The sequence below is a fragment of the Myxine glutinosa genome, chromosome 1, assembly GCF_964187855.1.
Source record: "Myxine glutinosa chromosome 1, kmMyxGlut1.1, whole genome shotgun sequence".
NCBI classification, from domain to species: Eukaryota; Metazoa; Chordata; class Myxini; order Myxiniformes; family Myxinidae; genus Myxine; species Myxine glutinosa.
This window is the reverse complement of record NC_136261.1, coordinates 412,312,781-412,319,404: the sequence shown is the minus strand read 5'-3', so window position 1 is coordinate 412,319,404 and position 6,624 is coordinate 412,312,781.

The following is a 6,624-nucleotide window of genomic DNA, read 5'->3' as shown; positions in this document are numbered from 1 at the left end:
AAGTGAGTCTTGATTTCGTGATTGTTTCTTCAAAAAAGGCTTCTTCTTTTCTGTCAAGCTGTGACTGGACCTCATTTGTCCCATTTTACTTCTGGATTGTTCTACAGAAACAAAGAACACATTTTATTTTTTGTCAAAATCAAAATGCAAAATATTTAACACTTTTCAGAAAATTTTAGATTTTCTCAACACAAAAGATTTGTTAATTTTTGTGAATTTTTTACGTTTCCACTCACCAGTTGCAAAAGAGGAAGCACTTCTGTTTGTCATGTGAATATCATCTGAACCTTCCTTTGCTGAAGCACATTTTGAATCTTCTGTGACAGATGAATCGTTGTTGTGTTGTCTGCCTTCCATATTTACAGGATGGACATCACCTGTGTACAAATCAGCATCAGTCTTTTGCAGGTAAATGAGATTGAGAACTATCTTTAGAGTTCATCGATCATGTTACGCCATGGAATGTGCACTTCAATTTAAATATAACAATGAAGTTAAACATTGTTAAAAACAAAAATTCCGGATGTGAAGCACTATTGAAACAGTCCGCTACATGACCCTGATGCAGTGTATCAGTGATACACCACCCTATTTAACATGTCGAAGTACTGCTAAACTGGAGGATAGTGGAAGTAAAAATAAGGCGATTTGTGTTCAACAGTGTTTCCGTGTTTAATTCAATTTAAATAAAATAAAGATTGTAAAATTAATCAAAATAAATTTCTGGAATTTACTGGCGGTAAAAATTTCTCAAAATATCCTTTCACACAGCTCGGAACAAGCGTGTATCGACCCTCAGCAGAGCCAGGAAATAATATCTCTCCACTCGCAAGACTGAACTCTCAAACTTGTCTCCCTCCTCCAAGTCCTGGTGGTATCTGGACAAATACGTTTCTCGTGTTAGTTCCCCTCCAATTCCCTCCATTTCCTGAAATTACTACACACTGGACACTGCACGTAAAAAAGCTGAATGTCTCAACTCTGTGTTTGCCTTAAAATCTTGTGTCCCAAAACCACCTCTCTCTGTACCCACATTAACCAGTCGTACCCAGCTGCTCCTGGACTCTGTGTCCTTCTTTACCGACAAGGTAGAGAAGTTTCTGTCAAACCTCGACTCTGATTCCGCAACTGGACCAGGCAGCATCACCTCACAGGTCCCAAAATACTGCTCTGCCATGCTGTCACACCCTCTCTCTGTACTATTCACCCTCTCTTTTACTCAAGGTCATCTGCCATATACTGGGAAATCAGACAACATTACCGCTTTACACAATAAATGTGCAAAAACAGATTCCTGCAACTACAGACCAATCAGCCTACTCCCAATCCACATTCGCTTCTGATATTAAATCCTTCCTCTTTTCCAATGGCTTGATCTCTGATCATCATTTTGGATTCAGACCAGACCACTCTACCATGGACATGGACATGCTGCTTCTGCTGTCTCAACAATGGATGGAGGTCCTCAATGCTAAACAGGAATTAAGAGCCGTCTTCCCTTGACATATGTCGTGCCTTCAATGCAGTCAGGCACCCCGCCCTGCTTACGAAACTCTCCTCTTATGGTATCTATGAAAATCTTCACACATGGCGTGGACTTCCTCTCCAGTCAAAGTCAACGTCTCGCTCTGAATGGAATCCTTTCATCTCCCCTTCCTGTCCAGGCTTGAATGCCTCGAGGAAGTGTGCTCGGCCCTGTGCATTTTCTTGTCTTCATTAATGATCTCTCCAACTCGCTGGAAAATCCTCTCTATCTTTTTGCTGATGACTCCACCCTCTGACACTCCATATTACAACCCTGAGATTGGCAAGCAGCAGCCTTTTCACTCTCTGCAGACTGGATAAAATCACAAACTGGTCAAACAAGTTGAACATGTCATTCAATCCTGACAAATCTCACACCCTCACTATTTCTCTTCGTAAAGACTGTTTGGAAAACCCGCTGTCACTCAAGCTTTTGGGTCTGACTATCTGCCATGATCTTTACTGGGAAAACCACATTTCCAAGCTGGCCTCCAAAGGCAGCCGCCGACTGTGCATCTTCTGTCGTGCGATGCCCTTTCTTGGCACTACTGAGCTTCTCACCACATACAAGGCGTTCATCTTCAGCTTCATGGAGTACTGCTCGCTCCTCTGGGTTGATGCTCCTGCCTCATACTTCATGCTGTGGAAAACAAAGCTTTTAGTATCATTGGTATCTCCCACGATGAAGCCGATTCTGAGGGATTTTCACTTTCGCACTGCATGCAGGTTGGTGGTCTTTCTGTCTTCTAATGGTTCCTCTCTGGCCTATCTCCCCCTACCCTGTCTGTACTCTGTCCCCCAAATATTCCTTGAGGAGGCACAAGATCTGCCAACAACCCTCTTCTGGTGAAACTTTCAAATGCAAGACTCGAATCTCTGCTCACCTTCACTTTTTAATTCCTCTTTTCTCACGCATTTGGAACAAACACACACACTCTCTTCAATCCCCCTCCTACCTCGAGGTCTTTAAAAGCAGCTGTTCACCACCATCCCTTGTTTTCCCCCATCCAAATCCTTGATCTTGTCTACCTCGGTTAATACACCCCAAATCCACCTTTTTCAAATTCTGACTTCTTTCCTGAAAGTCAGTCATGTCCATTTGTTTTATAGCATTTTATCCCCACTCCCCCACCCCTCCACAAATCTACCAATGTCACTGTTCTCTACTATTATTGTGCATATGTACTTTCCTCTCTCTTCCCCTCTCATCTACCGCTCCCTTTATTATATATATTTTGTGTGTTAACTATTACACGAGCCTCAACTTTGTATGAAAAAAATAAAATTGAATGGCACTCAGCAGCGCATCCTTTTGACTTCAAATGTAGTTGGTGGTTGAATTCAGTTCGTTGATAGGAAAATCTTCTTCAAATTTCAAGTGAATTGGATGACAATTGAGGATTTTAGAAATTCGAATAGGTCGTGGACCTTATCACCGATGCTGATCTGAAAAATAGTTGGCGGTTGAATTCAGTTCACCGATATGAAAATCCTATTCAAATTTCAAGTCAATCATATGAAAATTGAGGATTTTAGAAATTTGAAGAATCTGGTTGACCTTTGGCATTTGTTGATCTTACGACGTATGTTGACATAAAAATAGTTGGAGGTTGAATTAATTCAGCAAATATGAAAATCCTCTTCAAATTTCAAGTCAATCAGATGAAAATTGAGGATTTTAGAAATTTGAATTGTTGACCTTTTGGCCGATGTTGATGTCAAACATTGTTGATGGTTGAATTCAGTTAGCTGATATGTGAATCATATTCAAGGTTCAAGTCAATCGGATGAAAACTGAGGATTCTAGAAAATAAAAGTGGTTGACCTTTGGCCTATTTTGACCTTTTAACATCAAAAATAAAGAAGATTCTGTCAGATCACCAACTCTACCGTTTGGTGGTTTCATGAAGATCGGTTTAAAACTGTATCCTGTAGACGAGTATAAGTGAGCAGACAGACAAACACACAAACTGGAGTGATCAATATACTTGTCAAAAAAGGATTTTTTGCCAAGTAACAAATAGACAGACAGACAAGGGTGACATGACATGTGACATTGTGACAAGGGTGACATTCGTGACATGCGCATTGGAGAGTCTGCGCATGCGCAAGATTGGAGGTCACGTCTCTTCAAAGCTGTCCATGCGCGCACGGTTTCGAAGTTAAGTAATTTTTCACAATTGTATTTTTGTTAAAACTGTATCTTTCATTCGGTGCGTGTACCTATTGGCGTGTCTTTAATAGGCTTCTCGGTGTTGGTTTTTCATACCTGTGTACAGAATCGTCGGTTAGTTCGTGTCGCGTATTCTGAGGCCTAGTGTAGTAGGCTACTGTGTCCGACATTGGCTTGAGGCTTTGTTTTTGTCTCAGCGGTTCTTCGATTGCGCTGCAATTACTTTCGGTCTCTGTTTTTCCCGATCTTTTCACCCCCATGCTTCCTTGTTTTAAAATCTCAACTCAAAAAAAAAAACAAAAAAAAAAACAATTCCTTCTCTGTTCTTATCCGTTTGTTCGTTCTTATTTGTTCGTTCATTCTTCGACCATGTTGTTAAAAAAATGTTTAAACTGTCCCCTGAAGAACTATTCTGTCATATACTATAACACCTTTTTCTTCTTCTTCTATAAAAGGATGCTTTCGACTTGCTCACCAAATGTATTCATTCCAAAAAAAAATTCCATCTCTTACAGGGCCTCTTTCATACATTCCCTAAACTCTCCAGCACTCCACCCATCCTTCAGCATCCTCAAATGTATTTTTGACTCGAAGGTCTCAAGAAACTCATTTTGCAATAAAAGTTCGTTTCCCATTAATCGTACACTTATCAAAATCCAATCTCACCCCTCCCCTCCAAATCTTCCCCATCACCCCTTCCCTCCAAAACTTGCCCATCACCCCTTCCCTCCAAAACTTCCCCATCACCCCTCCCCTCCAAATCTACCCCCTTGCCCCTCCCCTCCAAATCTTCCCCATCACCCATCCCTTTCAAATCTACCCCCTCCCCTCCAAGTCTTCCCCATCACCCCTTCCCTCCAAAACTTCCCCATCACCCCTCCCCTCCAAAACTTCCCCATCACCCCTCCCCTCCAAAACTTCCCCATCACCCCTCCCCTCTAAATCTACCCCCTTGCCCCTCCCCTCCAAATCATCCCCATTACCCATCTCTTTCAAATCTTCCCCCTTGCCCCTCCCCTCCACATCTTCCCCATCACCCATCCCTTTCAAATCTCCCCCTTGCCCCTTGCCCCGTCCCTCCTAAACTCCCCCCACACCCCTCCCCTCCGAGACTCTCACTCGCTCCTCCCCTCCTAGACTCCCCTCTCACCCCTCCTCCTCAAAGCATCCTCCCCACTTCTTCCCCCTTCCAACTTTCACCTTCATCTCCATCAACCTTCTGCCTCACTCTTCCCCCTCCTCAAATAACACCTCACTGCACCTCACCCAATCACCATCAAACCTTTTGTCCGCCCCATTCTTCCCTTTCTCCAAGCTATTCGGAAATCTGACACACCTTCAACAGCTCTCCCTACCTCTTCCTCCTCTTCCACATCTTACCCTACCACCCCCTCCCCTGTTCTGTATCCGATGCTCCCCCTTCCTCTTCTTTAACAGTATGGACCTCAAACATCCGGGGCCTTCGCTCAAACTTGACTGATCTCTCCATACAGGTTGCTTCTGACAAACCAGACATGATCTGCTTAACAGAAACTTTCCTCCTTCATGATGTCTCTGATTCCTTGGTATCTCTCCCAGGTTACTCCCTCCTCCGGTATGATAGACCTGAGCCTCGTCCTGGAGGTGGGGTTGCTATCGTTATAAAAAAACTCTTCCTCACTCGCCCTGCACTGCCCTCTCTCCACCTCACCCCCAGGAATACCTTTGGCTACGGCTTCCCCTTCGCTCCCACCTTTTGTTCATATGTGTGTTGTACTGTCTACCAAACAGTGATGACTCCATCTACATCTCGCTTTCTGATAATATGGACCAACTTCTATCTACCCATCCCAACTCTCTCTTCCTCATATGTGGTGATTTCAATTGTCACCATGCCAGTTGGCTGGGTGTGGGTACCTCTCTCACCAGCCATGGCTCTTCAGCAAAGGACTTCTGTGACTCACTGGGACTGACACAATCTGTCAATTTCCTAACCCGGATCTCAGTCAACGGAGCATCTTCTCTTCTGGACTTGGTTATGACTAACTTCCCTGAAAATGTCTGCTGCTCTTCTTCTGCTCCAATCGGCTGATCTGATCATGTCCTTGTTAAAGTGGACATCTCTCTGACCATTCTCAGGGAGCATGCTCAGCGTCGACGAGTCTGGCATTTCACTCAGGCCAACTGGCACGGTCTTCAAGCAGCGATCAATCATCTGGACTAGTCTCCCATCTCTACCACCTCTGACATCAACTCATCCTGGGAATTCTTCCAAAGTAAATTGCTCTCTCTCATGCACAGATTTATCCCATCTCGTCTTCAGTTGTCATACCCTTCCCCCCATCCATGGTACACGGAATCTTGTGGTGAGGCTGTTGCCCAGAAACAACTTGCCTTCGTCTCCTGGAAAGCAAATCCAACGGAAGGAAATCTCATTTCCTTTCACAAAGCCCAAAACAAGTGTGTGTCCACCCTCAGGAGAGCCAGGAAACAATATCTCTCCATTCTCAAGACCGAACTCTCTTATCTGTCTCCCTCTTCCAAATCCTGGTGGTGTCTGGTCAAATCTGTTTCTGGTGTTTCTTCCCCCTCCATCCCCTCCCTTACCTCAAACGGATACACAGCTGACTCCACACATGAAAAAGCTGAATGCCTCAACTCTGTGTTTGCCTCTAAATCTTGTGTCCCAAACCCATCCCTCTCTGTACCCACCATACCCCGTTGTACCCAGCTGCTCATGGACTCCGTGTCCTTTCCTCCTGACAAGGTGGAAAAGTTTCTGTCAACCCTCGACTCTGATTCTGCAACTGGACCTGACGGCATCAGCCCACGGGTCCTAAAATCTTGTTCTTCCGCTCTTTCAATTCCTCTCTCTGTTCTCTTCACCCTCTCTTTTGCTCAAGGTCAACTGCCATCTGCTTGGAAATCAGCCAACATCACCTTTTTAC